At 36.7% G+C, this 14,298-nt stretch overlaps 2 pseudogenes; one reads left to right on the top strand and one right to left on the bottom strand.

Moving 5' to 3' along the window:
• Positions 1-6,791: 6,791 nt before the first annotated feature.
• LOC113184665 (trafficking kinesin-binding protein 2 pseudogene) lies at positions 6,792-9,153 on the bottom strand (annotated as a pseudogene).
• A 3,888-nt stretch (positions 9,154-13,041) lies between these two features.
• On the top strand, positions 13,042-13,674 carry LOC113184692 (leucine-rich repeat-containing protein 28 pseudogene; annotated as a pseudogene).
• The last annotated feature ends 624 nt before the right edge of the window (positions 13,675-14,298 follow it).

Below are 14,298 nucleotides of genomic sequence, written 5' to 3'. Positions count from 1 at the left end.
TCTTGTTGCTATTGTTTATTTCCCCTTATCCTGTGCAGTTCTGAGAACTTACAGGGAGACTATAAGTTTGTAGTGTAGAGACTGTTCTGATGAACAAAACTCAGCCAAAAGACAGCAAACCTTGCTCCATATACAAATTACCAACAGTAAATCTTCAGCTATACTTTCATACAAATAATAGAAGAGACAAAACCCCCAAATAATTACCAGGCCCCCAGTAATAATAGCTAATGTTGAGCCCTTGTTTCTCATTCATGTATATCCAGTGCTACAACAAAAAACAGAATAAACATAAAGGCTATGGATACAACTATGAGTGGGTCTCAAATCTAGATTATTGTAAGATACTTTTTAGTGCAACGAAAACTGTGCCCCAATTGACCCACATAATGAAATAACAGATAAAGAATAAAAATAATAATTATCAAAATGATCAATGAATTCTAAGAGAACACAGAAAAACAAGTCAATAAACTAAGGAAGTCAGGATATGAATTAGAATTTCTATAATCAGGTAGAGATTTAGAAAAAGAATCAAACAGAAATCTTGGAAATGAAAGACACTATAAATCAAATAAAATGTTCAGTTACAAGTCCTTTTTACATGGTAGTCCATGTTGAAAACATAAGCTCAGAGCTGGAAGATAAATTTTTCAGGCTTGAACATGCAGGTAGTACTAAATAAAACAATAAATATATATAACCATGATATGATCATACAAAAACACTGGAATATTATTGAGACCAAATTTAAGAATCATTGGAAATGAGGAGGGTTGTGAGATGGAGGCGAATGGAGTAGGTTTGCATAACATACAAGGATAGAATTTTAAAAGCCTCAAGAGAAAATGTCAGGTCATATTTAGAACCAAGCCTGCCAGTATAACTTCTGATTTCTGAGCACAAATGCTACAAGCCAGGAAGGTTTAGAATGATTGTTCCAATTCCTGAAAGAAAATAATCAGTTTGCTGAATTCGGCAAAGCTATCCTTCAAAGTTGAATTGGAAAGAAAAACTTCCAAGGTAAGCAGAAACTAAAAGAATTTATTAATACTAAGCAGGTACTACAGAACTTAAAAAATACACTACAGAGAAGAAATAAAAATCTTGCCTCAGAACTCACAACTGGATAAATCTCTTTGAAGAATAGCTAAGTAAATGAGAAACAGAAAAGTTAAACATCAGAAATAAATTTTAAAAAGCAGGACTTAATAAACCTCTTCCATTGAATTACAACATTGAATGTAAATGATCTCAACTCCCCAACTAAAAGACACATGTTGGCAAAATGGATTGAAAAACAAGACTCAGTTATGTGTTGTTTGTAAGAGACTCATTTTATAGGCAAAGAGAGACACAGGCTGAAAATGAAAGGATGGAAACTGATATCCCATGCAAAAGGAGCCTAAAAGCCAGAAGGAGTAGACACTCTCTTAGCTGACACTGCAGACTTTAAAGTAAAAATAATCAGAAGGATAAACAAGGTTAGTTAATACTGGCAAAGGGAAAAATCCAGAAGGAAGATATAACCATAAATATTTGTTACACTAACAGGGATGCAAACAATCACATAAGAGACACTATTCAAATGAAAGACACGGATAGATGCCAATACAGTAAAACTTGGTGATTTCAACACACTTCTCCCACCATTAGTTAGGTCATCAAGGAATTAAGACCCTTTGAACCTGAAAAATACTATAAATCAAATGGGCACAGCAGACATCTATAGAATATTTCATCCAACAATATCTAAACACATTTTCTTCTCAGAAGCTCTGAGACCCATCTGTGAAATAGATTATACTTAAGCCACAAAACAACTCTTAGCAGTTACAAGAAAGAATTGAAATAATAACTTGCAGATTATTAGATCATAATGGAATTAAATTAGAAGTCAATATGGCAAAACCCTACAGTACATATATAAACACATGGAGATTGGATAAAACACTTTTGAATAATGAATGGGTGATAGAAAAAATCAGGGGAGAAATTTAACAATTCTTAGACTTGAATGAGAAGAATGATACAGCATACCAGAACTTCTGGGACACCATGAACATTGGAGCATTAAGAGGATACTTGATAGCTATGAGCACATAAGTAAATCTGAATGACCCCAATAAACAAGCTAATGCTGCATCTCAAGTTCCTTGGAAAAGAAGAGCAACCCAATTCCAAAACCAGTAGAAGAAAGGAAGTATTTAAAGTCAGAGCCAAAATCAATAAAATTGACAATCAAAATGCAAAGGATCAATGAAGAAAAAACTACAAGCAGAAATCTTCACCATGAAGGAAACAGCCAAACTGAAAATTTAATGGAATGCAGCACCAAAAGACTACACCACTTGAAAGACAGAAATTCAGGTAATGAAGATAAAATGTATAATCTTAAAAATAGAGTTAACGAAACAGAGAATGTGATAAGAAACAATGAACAGAAATTCCAAGAGTAATGGAATAACATGAAAAGACAAAATTTAAGATCTATTAGGTTGATAAAAGTGTGAAGACATAAACCAAAGGAATGCATGATCTTTTCAATGAAACAATGTGAGAAAATCCCCCAAACTTAAAGAATAAAATGGAAAATCAAATAAGACAGGCTTACAGGACCCCAAATGTACAAAATTAAAAGAGATTCACACCAAGTCACATTATTATGTAACCGCCTACCATACAGAATAAGGATTGAATTGTAAAGGCTATGAGAGAAAAAAAAATGTGATAATTGTATGGGAAAAATGGTGTGGCTCTCAGCTGATTTCTAACAACCCAGATCCTCAAAGCTAAGGGGTCCTGAAATAATATATACCATGATCTTAAAGAAAATAAATATTAACCAAGAATTCTATATGCAGAAAAATTAAGCTTCACAATTGAAGATGCAATAAAACCTTTCCATGATAAACAAATATTAAAGCATTACAACTAGAAAACCTGCACAATAGAACATTCTCAACAAAATATTCCATGAAAAAATGTAAAAACCAGCAAAGGGAGAAACTAAACTAAAGGAATAGTCCAGCAAAGGAGGAAGTAATTCAAATTAAAAAGTGGAAATAAATCAAAATGACTTGGAATATAAATAACATCTCAATAATAACCCTGAATGTTAGTGTCCTAAACTGATCAATCAAAAGACATAGACTGGAAGATCAATCAAAAGACAAGACTCAGCAATATGCTATCTTCAAGAGACTCACCTCACAAGCAAAGATATCCAAAGATTGAGTGTGAAATATTGGGGAAACCGTATCACTTACATAGATCTCTTAAACAAGCAGAAGTTTCTATCCTCATATCAGACAAAGTGGACTTCAAGCCAAAGTGCATCACTAGGGCCAAAGAAGGACATTTCATATTGCTTAAGGGAATTATACATCAGTATGGCATAATATTAATAAATTTGTATGCTCAAAACAAAGGAGCATCCATGTACATCAAACAAACACTTCTCAATTTGAAGAATTAAATAGACCATAACATGATAACACTGGTGACTTTAATACACCTCTCTCAGTAGTAGATATATCCTCCAAACAAAAACTAAACAAAGAAACTATAGAACTAAATAATACAATCAATAATTGAAATGAACAGACATATATAGAATATTTTATCCATCAATGAGTAAATACATTTTCCTCTCAGCAGCACACAGGTTCTTCTCTAAAAAGGACAAAGGAGCTCTTAGCAAAAAAAAAAAAAAAAAAAAAAAATAGAATGAAGATAACACCCTGCATTCTATCAGATCATAATGAAATAAAATTAGAAATCAATGATAGAATAAAAAATAGAATCAACTCTAAAACCTAGAGACTAAATAATATGCTATTGAATGACACAGCAGAAAAAAAACAGGGATGAAATTTTGAAAAATTCTTACAAGTAAATGAGAATAGTAATGCAAACTATCAACATTTCTGGGACATTATGAAGGCAGTACTAAGAGAAAGTTCATTGCATTGAGCTCATAGAAAATAAATGAATAAATAGAAAGTAAAAAAAAAAATGACCTAACATTACATCTCATAGCTCTAGAATAGGAAGAACAAATCAATACCAAAGGCAATAGAAGAGAGGAAATAATTAAGATAAGAGCTGAATCCAATAAAACTGACACAAGAAAAACAAATCAAAAAATTGACAAAAAATTGATTCTATGAAAAAATAAATAAAATTGATAAATTATTACGGTGCCTAATCAGGCACCCTAATGAAGAAAAAGAAAAACTCAAATTACCAAAATATGTGATGAAAAAGGAAATATCACAATAGATACTACTGAAATACAGATGATAATTAGAAACAATTTTAAAAATATATGCTGCAGTAAAACAGAAAATTTTGAAGACATTGACAAATTTCAAGAGACACATGACTTAGCCAAATTGAATCAGGAGGACATACACAATTTAAATAGATCAATTTCAAGCAATGAAATAGACATACCATCAAAAGTCTACAATTAAGAAAAGCCCAGGACCAGATGGATTTCCAGCTGAGTTCTACAAAATCTTCAAAGAAGAATTAACATCAATACTCCTCAAACTATTCCATGAAATAGAAAAGTAGGGAACCCTTCCGAACTCATTCTATGAAGCTAGTAATTTCCCACCACTGTAGAAGGACCTCCAATCATGTTTCCCTATGACTGTCCAGGGTCCCTTGGACATACCCTAGGGTCCCTTGTGCTTTGTCATCCTCATCAGGAGCTCTGGAAGTCATTTTTAAGTATAGACCCATCCTGTAGTTTCTCCTCATTCTGTTTCTTGTGTCCTTTGCTGTGAAGAAGCATTTTAGTTAGATATAATTCCATCTGCCAATTTTTGTTTTTGTTTCCTGAACTTTTGGTGTCCTATTCAGAAAAATCACTGCCTGTCCCAATGTTTTCAGTTTTTTTCCTTTATGTTTTCTTCTAATAGTTCCTGGCCTTATATTTAGGTCTTCAATCCATTTTGTGTTGATTTTTGGAGATGGATTTATTTCAGTTTATAGTAATTTAATGAGCCTGAGAATTTTTGTAAAAGTGTGTCATCTTTTATTATAAATACACATAGCATACTTTGGAAAAAGATATTTGTGACTAACTTTCCTTACAAGAAAGTTTTTACTTACATAAGTATGCAACATAACTTAATTTCCATTGATGCAGGTTTTGATTAATCCCTTCCAGACTCCAAGGAAATTTGAAAGATATGCAATCAATATTTGTCTTCCTTGGCCACAGTATTATCCAGAAAATATATTCTTAGAAACTAGTTTTCTTGATTTCAATTTACCCATAATTTCATTCTTACGTTTCTCCCATCCCTAACTACATTTTGTTGCTCATTTTGATTTGTTTTTTGAATATTGCCTACAAATACAAATTTTAAAATGAGCTTTCAGTAATCATAAATACAAAAGAATGTGAATGATGTTTTCAGTTTACAGTTACTCAAATGCCTGAAAACAGAAAATAAGAAGGGAATCTTAGCTTATGATACAAGGAATAGATTAAATTCTTTGTTTTGCCAATGCTGTGAGCACATGATTAGGTGGAGACATAATTTAACCAGGCATTAGCAGGCAAACCCTTAAGCATCTTACTCCTGTTTGAATAACACACTGAACTCATTTTACCAATCCTTCTGCAACGGGTTTGTCAGAGCAACATTCAAAGTTGCTCCTTTTCTCTTCCCATACTTCTAAGTCATATTCTTACTGCTTATGCTTCCCAGAAGCAATGATGCCAGCAAGTTCATTTTTATGATGCTTCTTAATATTACTGAATTTATTTTTTATTCTCTTTTTATTTTCACTGAAAGAAAACTCAATTGAAGGAGTGTGTTAAACCTTTCTTACTTTTCTGTCTCCAAACACTCATGGCCTATTGATTTCTATTTTAAGTTACCAGAGTTCATCTATTAGGACTTTATCCCAATTTTGTTTCCATTCTTCCATTTTCCCCTTTCTAGGAGCAGAGGAGGAAGATGGCAGAATAGAGGAAGTCCTGTTTCTGGCTGCTCTGTGGCGTGAAGTCGGGAGAACAGATGGGCAGCTTCTCCACAGGATTTCACCTAAATAGAGTACAGCATCTCAGAGAATGTGGGAAGATCCTTACATAGTGGATTTTTGTGGAAATCACCAATGCTGTGACCACCGACCAGCACAGAAATCAGAGCCTCTGGGCAAGAGTAGTTCTCTGGACTCCAGACCAAAGCCCACAGTTCTAGCTCATGCACAGCTCACAAGCGGCTTAGCGGGACTACCTATCTGCACCTCTGCAGAACTCCAGACTATGCTCTGCTCCCACGCAGGTCACTTGGTTGCTGCCTATCCACAGCACAAGGCCATTGCCCAGCTCCCCCATATCACCAGACACCCCTCTCACCCCCAGCACTGGAGGCAGACCAACTCCATCTTGGAAACACCTTCCTCGCCATTTTTGGTGGGCGTGGCTATCAGATCAGATCACCATTTGAGCAGGTACCTGATTTCCAGTCTCCCCCCAGCGGCAGTAAGTCATCACAGTGACCACCCAACACAAAAACAGCCCTCAGTTGGACAGGAGTGCAGTGCAAACAGGGTGCCGCCCACCTGGTGTGAGCCCGGGGGTGAGAGGTCCTGATAAGTAAGAGAGGGGAGGGGACTAAGGTCTGAAGCATAACAGAGAGACCAGGATCTGGGAAATCTCTGGGCAAGAGAAGGAGACGATACTGGGGGTTCAAGTCAGACAAGTGGTTGCAAAGATAGACCCGTGAGGCTCTATTTCCCTGTTAGGACTGGTGGCCAGCACTCCCCTATTCCAGATGCTCCACACTAGGTCCAGTCTTCACACCCTGGTTACCTACACCATCTTGAGGGCAGAGACACCTACTGGATAAGACAACCCCACCTACTGGATGAAAAGAGAAAGAAATGGATCTCTAAGAGAATTTTTTTTCCTTCTTCTTTATCTTCTACCCTTCTATCCTCCAGCCCTCACGTCCCCAACATACGTAAAACAAAGAACTTTGCATGAAATAGGACTTTGAGGACTGAGTTATCTGAATAATATAATAGAGAGGAATTGTATTTCTTTTCTTCTCTTTTTTCTTTCTTTCCCTTTTTTCTCTTTCTTCTTCCTTCACCCTCCAAATTTTATGATTTTTACATCCTGTATTTTTCTAAATATATATATGTGTTTGTTTTATGTACTCTACTGTCTTCCCACATCATTGTCTACCTCAAATTACCTCCTATGTATTCTCCTGCTACTAACTCTTTTCACTAGATTTCTCCTTCACATTTCCTAAGATATATTAACTCTATATCCTCACATCTTTTCCCCTCAGCATATCATCCTATGCCTGACCCCCAGTTCATTGTCCACCACCAGAAACTGTAAACCGTTTTATGAAACTACTGATTATATTTTAAATAATAATTGAATTCAACATTTCTGGACATCGAGACTGAACTCTAAATGTTTTAATAAGAACAATTTGTTCAAAGGTGGTGTATTGATATAGGGATCTGTTAACATTGTCCTTCCCCACAAAGGAGAGATCTTGGAACCCTACAAGAGCACCACAAATCTATAGGGTAAAAAAAATAACACACCATTTTCCCTTTCTATATTCACAACTCTTTGGAAACATTTTTTTTTTCTCTCAGGTCAGACTAGGTAATTTACATCAGCACACGTTATGTTTTAGATATGAAGTATCTCCCAAATTCATGTGTTAAACAATGCAAGAAGTTTAGAAGTGAAATGATTGAGTTATGAGGTCCTTAGCCTAATCAGTGCATTAATCCACTTAAATGGATTAACTGGGTGGTAACAGTAGATAGGTACGTTATGGCTGGAACAGGTAGGTCTCTAGTGGCATGACTTTGGGGTAAATATTTTTTACCTAGTAGTTCAGCTGGAAATAGGACAGAGCAGCCTAATGTGTCACTGGCAATCTTGACACTATAAAATACCCATTTATTTATTTGTTGTTAAAATAGAGAAGATTTCTCATTCAAACTTAACTTTTTACACGTGGTAAAAAGTTTAATGTCAGCTGCCAAGAATTCCCCAGCAAAAGCTCCATAATACTGGGAGAAGTAGAGATGAACAGCAGGTCAAGACCTGCTAAAATGTTTCTTTATTTATTCTTTTGATTCATGTAATATTTCTGGACATTCTATATTCCTGTCTTTTAATTTGTGTAGCTCTATTATCAATTGTCCCCGTGCAACTTTGGAAGCTTGTAGGCAAATTCTTAGTTCTTCCTCCTCAATCACATCTTCTTTAAGTTTGTGCTTAAGTTCTACAATCTGAGATAAGAGGAGGGAGATCTCTTTTTATTATTGAATCAGTTCATCACTCTTTCATCGCAATTCTTTTGTCATTTGGACATCTGGGCATTTGTTTCATGAAGTTCTATAACACAATCATTGGAAAACTGTCATTTCTTCTACTTGAAAGTAAAAGTTTGTCTTTATAAGTCTTGGATCAAAGGATCATTTTCTCTTCTTCCAGTTCCTCAACCTGTTCTTGCAGCATGTTCAGCTGCAGAAAACCTTGAGATAAACTAAAGGATTCATTGAACCTAAGAGGGTTAGAACAGCTGGGATTAGTCTCACTCTCTTTGAAAGCAATGGAGACATAAATAAAGTACCTCATCTTTTTTGGAGAGCTCATGATTCAGCTGACTAACTTGATCAAAACCTGTCTCCATTGCTCTTCCAAGTCTTCATACTGCACAGATAAAACATGGTTCCACATTAAGAGAGCTTGTCCAATTCAAGCAGCTAGCGCGTGATCACAATCTCTCTCTGCAAAGAGATGTGTACCATGTCGCTGTCATTGTGTGTTTTGGTCATCTGTTCCACCCTGTCTGTGTGTAGAATCATGTAAAGGAAAGTATGTTCAGTGAAGACTGGAGACAGATATCAGATGTGTGCTGCTGCTGGTGTGGTGATTGTGCCCAGACTTAATTTTCATGCAGAAAGGGAGTCTACTCTCAGCTTATACTGTGGTGTTATTCTTCTAGCAGATTCACCAGTTCAACTTCAGGGAGAGGCTCCTTGGAGCAAGCATCAGTGGTGCTCTCCAAGTGTCTGTGATTGTCACTCATAAGACTTTCTTCACTTGTTGGTAATGTAAAAAAAGGCATTCTGGGATGGACTCATACAAGAATTTTTCTTGCTTTGATTGAGGACAACTTTTGTATGAATGAGAGTAAAGGAAATCTGTCAAGTCATTTAATGAAAAAGTAGTCATATAAATAATTTTCTTTTGGACATATTTTCTTTAATGAATCAAATGACATCTGCATCAGTGAGTGATCTTATGTGATCATCATCCTTTGGACAATCATGACCTGTGTGGTCATTTTCTGAGAATGCCCAAACAAACTGGTGCAGCCAATTTGGAAAGCAGTATGGAGATTTCTTGGAAAGCTGGGAATGGAACCACCATTTGACCCAGCTATTCCCCTTCTCGGTCTATTCCCTAAAGACCTAATAAGAGCATGCTACAGGGACACTGCTATATCGATGTTCATAGCAGCTCAATTCACGATAGCAAGACTGTGGAATCAGCCTAGATGCCCTTCAATAGATGAATGGATAAAAAAAATGTGGCATTTATACACTATGGAGTATTACTCTGCATTAAAAAATGACAAAATCATAGAATTTGGAGGGAAATGGATGGCATTAGAGCAGATTATGCTAAGTGAAGCTAGTCAATCTTTAAAAAACAAATACCAAATGACTCCTTTGATATAAGGGGAGTCAACAAGGACAGGGTAGGGATGAAGAGCTTGAGAAGAAGATTTACATTAAACAGGGATGAGAGGTGGGAGGGAAAGGGAGTGAGAAGGGGAATCGCATGGAAATGGAAGGCGATCCCCAGGGTTATACAAAATGACATATAAGAGGAAAGGAGGCGTAAGACAAGATAATACAAATGGAAGAAATGATTCACAGTAGAAGGGGTAGAGAGAGAAAAGGGGAGGGGAGGGGAGGGGGGATAATAGAAAATAGGACAGACAGCAGAATACATCAGACACTAGAAAGGCAATATGTCAATCAATGGAAGGGTAACTGATGTGATTCAGCAATCTGTATACGGGGTAAAATTGGGAGTTCATAACCCACTTGAACCAAACCGTGTAATATGATGTATTAAGAACTATGTAATATTTTGAAAGACCAATAATAAAAAATAAAAAAAAATAAAAAAAATAAAAAAAATAAAAAAATAAAGAGGAATTATAACAAAAAAAAAACAAAAAACAAAAAACAAAAAACAAAATACCATAGACTGGTTGGCTTAAACAGCAGTAATTTATTTTTTCAGTTCTGAAGACTGGAGCCCAAGATTTAGAATGCTGCCAGGTTTGGTTTCTCCTGAATTCTCTCTTCTTGATTTTCTTCTTTGACAGATTCTCACATATGGCCTTTCTTTTGTATAATTGCATTTCTAGTGACCTTTTTGTGTCCAAATTTCCTCCTTTCCTCTCTTGTACCAGATATTAATCCCAGGGGTGCTTTACCAGTGAGCTACCTCCCAAGATTTTAAATTTTTAAATTTTTATACAGGGTCTTGCTAGGTTGCTTAAAACTTTACTAAGAGGCTGAGGCTGGTCTCAAACTTATAATCCTCCTGCCTCATTCTCCCAAGCTGCTGGAATTACAAATATGTGCCACTGTACCCATCTTTTATCAAAATAGAATATAGGCATGAATACTATGTATAGACAAAAGAACATTTAATAATTTTGTTGAAATAAAATTTATTCCTAGTCTGTTTTAAAAATTTGTTCTAATTAGCTAGAAGAACATTTAATATTATTTTGAGCATTTGCAAGTGATTTCAGATCAAAGAATAGCTTTCCTGAAAAATTAGAGTTTTTAGTAGGCTTGACTTTCTCTCCTATCACTTAGTTTATATTAAGGGACAACAGGGACACAGTTAACACTGATCATCCTGACTTTGACTCAAGGAAAGAAGTGTAACTTATCTAGGGCTTCTTTTTCTTCTATATTTTAAAATGCTATCTTCTGTCAAAAAAAATTCTGGCACCTCACTGACCTACAAGTTTTCAGAATTCATCACTGTGTTTCCTCTGGAATGTACATTAATGCATTACTTCTGAGGAAAATGGGTAAAAATTTATACTGTGGGATATGGGAACATGGCCCCCTCTTACAATTTGCCACAGGAACACAGAAATTAGGTCTTCTTACAACATGCTCATGACCACTTTGTCACCTTACATATGTCTATGCTTCAAGGTGAACCTGAGGACAAACAAAAAAGAGTGTTTCAGCTGCTAAAAGCATGATCACTTTCAAAACCTTGAAAAATCCAGAAGTGAACAGAGTAAATTCTTCATAAAATAATGAAGTCAGGTTTACCCACTGACTTTCAAAGCACAGGATTGTTGGGTCAAATCATGATTTTTCACAATTTTTTCAAATGCTCAAGATTTTTATATAATGGATTTTACTTTTAAATAATAAAATTTAAGGTAAGTTTTGTTGAAATATTTAAAAATAAAGTTTATAACATTCAACAAAATTATGGAATACTGTTTTGTTTGGAAATGAGGTGTCCCCCAAAATCTCATGTATGAGATAATGCAAGAAGATTTAGAGGAGAAACATTTGGGTTTTGAGTCTTAACCCAATCAGTGAATTAATCCTCTGAGTGGTAACTGAAGGCAAGTAGGGTTGGCTGGAGGAAGTATGTCTCTGGGGTGCCTTTGGGGTATACATTTTGTATTTGGTGAGTGAAGTCTCTCTGTGCTTTCTGAACATTATGTGAGCTGCTACCCTATACCATACTCTTTCACCATGATTTTCAGTGTCACCTCAAGCCTGGAGAAATGGAGTCAGTGGTTAATGGACTGAGACCTCTGAAACTCTGAGTCCTCAGATAATCTTTTCATCTACAGTTGCTCTGGTTGGGCCTTTTAGTTGCAGCAGTGAAAAAGCTCACTAAAACAGGTACTCTAAATAACTTTTAGATTTTCTATATATTCCTATATATGTGTGTTTTATCATTGTCTAAATGTAAAATTAATAATTACATTTCCTGGAGGCAAAAGTCCTTCTCCTTACAGTTTTTTTTTTTTTTGGCACCCAAGCCTTTTGTATCACATTCAACTGTCACAGGTGCTTCTATTGCTTGGATTGATCAATGGTGCCCTGTGCCCATATAATAACTAAGAACCAATATATACTGAACTTGCTATGGAGAGACCATTTGAAGTACGGTGTACATACTTTTGTAATTCTCCCAGTAAGCCCATGAGGCATCATTTCATAGATGACTCTGCATATAATACTCCCATTCCAGTGGTATTTATTGAAGGCTACTGTGTGACAGGCACTGTTGTATGTAATGGAGCTACATCAGTAAAGTATAGAGAACCCGTACCTAGGCTTGCGGTCCAGCTCCACCCGTGCTTGGGAGGGCTGGCTGTGCTGGGGCCGGGAAATTGACCAATTTTGACAACATGTAGTGCTGCATTGTGCCAGATGGGATATGATCAATCACGGCATCCGAACTTTGTAAGACGATCACTGTGGCAAGGCTTGAAAAGCACAAGAATTTGTTCTTAAATTAGAGGAATCTGCACCATTTTCCATTGGAGTTACTAAAAGATGAAGGACTGCAGTACTTGGAGAGACTCTATATGAAAAGGAACTCCCTTACCACCTTGCCATAAAACCTTGCTCAGAAGCTTCCAAACCTTGTGAAACTGTACCTTCACTCAAATAACATAGTAGAGGTTCCAGAAGCTATTGGGTCCCTTGTAAAACTCCAGTATCTGGATCTTAGTGATAATGTCTTAGAAATTGTTTGCCCAGATATTGGTCATCTGAGAGCTTTACTTCATCTTTGATTAGCTAATAATCAACTGCAATTCCTACCTCCAGAGGTTGGTGATTTGAAGGAGCTGCAGATACTAGACATTTCTACCAATCGTCTGCTAACTTTATCCGAGCGGCTTCATCTGTGCCTTTCTCTGCAGTACCTCACTGTGGACCGAAATCGTCTATGGTATGTGCCGCGCCATCTCTGCCAGCTGCCCAGCCTCAACAAACACTCTCCATGGCTGGAAATCATTTGCATTTTTGCTACTTGATTTAGGTCAATCTCGAGAACTGCAATACCTATATGTGGATAACAACATTCACCTGAAGGGCTTGCCATCTTACCTGTACAATAAAATCATCGGGTGCAGTGGCTGCGGAGCCCCCATCCAAGTGTCTGAGGTAAAGCTGCTCTCCTTTTCATCAGGGCAGCTGACTGTCTTCCTCCCAGCTGAGGTGAAGGCCATAGGGACAGAGAATGATCATGTCCTGCCTCTGCAAGAGCTGGCCATGAGAAGTCTGTATCATGCCCACCACAGATTTCTAAAAGATCTGAACTTTTTGTCTCCAATCTCATTACCCAGAAGTCTCCTGGAGCGGCTGCACTGCCACCTGGGGCACTGTCATCGGTGTAATGAGCCCATGTTTACCATCGTCTACCCCAAGCTTTTTCCCTTGAGAGAGACTCCGATGGCAGGGCTGCACCAGGGGGAGGACAACTGTTAGTTTTGTGGCTTACTGCTGCTCCACCCAGTGTCTGCAGACTTTTGACCTGCTGAGTTGATAAACACTCAAGAGCCTCAGGAGCATTGCCAGCTTGACACCAAGGCTGCCTCTGAGTTGCACACTGTGTTTGGCAGGGCTTGGATCTTCCATCCTGTCCTGTCTCATGCAGGGGCATGCAGAACTCTCTGGAAATGTCATATGGAGCTGCACAGCTAAAATGCCTTCGCCCTTCCCCCAAGTTGGAATATATCCTCCCCCAAATTAAGGACATCCTGTCTTCTGTAATTTTTCTTTTTATGTGAGTGTGTCTGATACGTATACTATTTAGTTTGATGAACCTCCACACATCTAATTTAAAGTGAGTTCCCTCTACTGTAATTTAATTCTCTCCCTTTTTTTTTTTTCCAGGAAAGGTAGCAGAATACAACAGTTACTAATATGTCATTATGTAAAAATGTGGATGTGTAACCGATGTGATTCTGCAATCTGTATTTGGGGTAAAAATGGGAGTTCATAACCCACTTGAATCTAATGTATGAAATATGATATGTCAAGAGCTTTGTAATGTTTTGAACAACCAATAAAAAATAAATAAATAAATAAATAAAATGAGTTCCCTGAAGAACTATAATTTGATAATACAGGCAAATTAACTTAAAAAAAAAACCCACAGCCTGGTTAGATGAGTAAGTTCTGAAGAGGGGTGGGAGAACAGGGGAG

The sequence above is a fragment of the Urocitellus parryii genome, chromosome 4 (assembly GCF_045843805.1).
Source record: "Urocitellus parryii isolate mUroPar1 chromosome 4, mUroPar1.hap1, whole genome shotgun sequence".
NCBI classification, from domain to species: Eukaryota; Metazoa; Chordata; class Mammalia; order Rodentia; family Sciuridae; genus Urocitellus; species Urocitellus parryii.
This window is presented reverse-complemented; position numbering and strand designations above follow the sequence as displayed.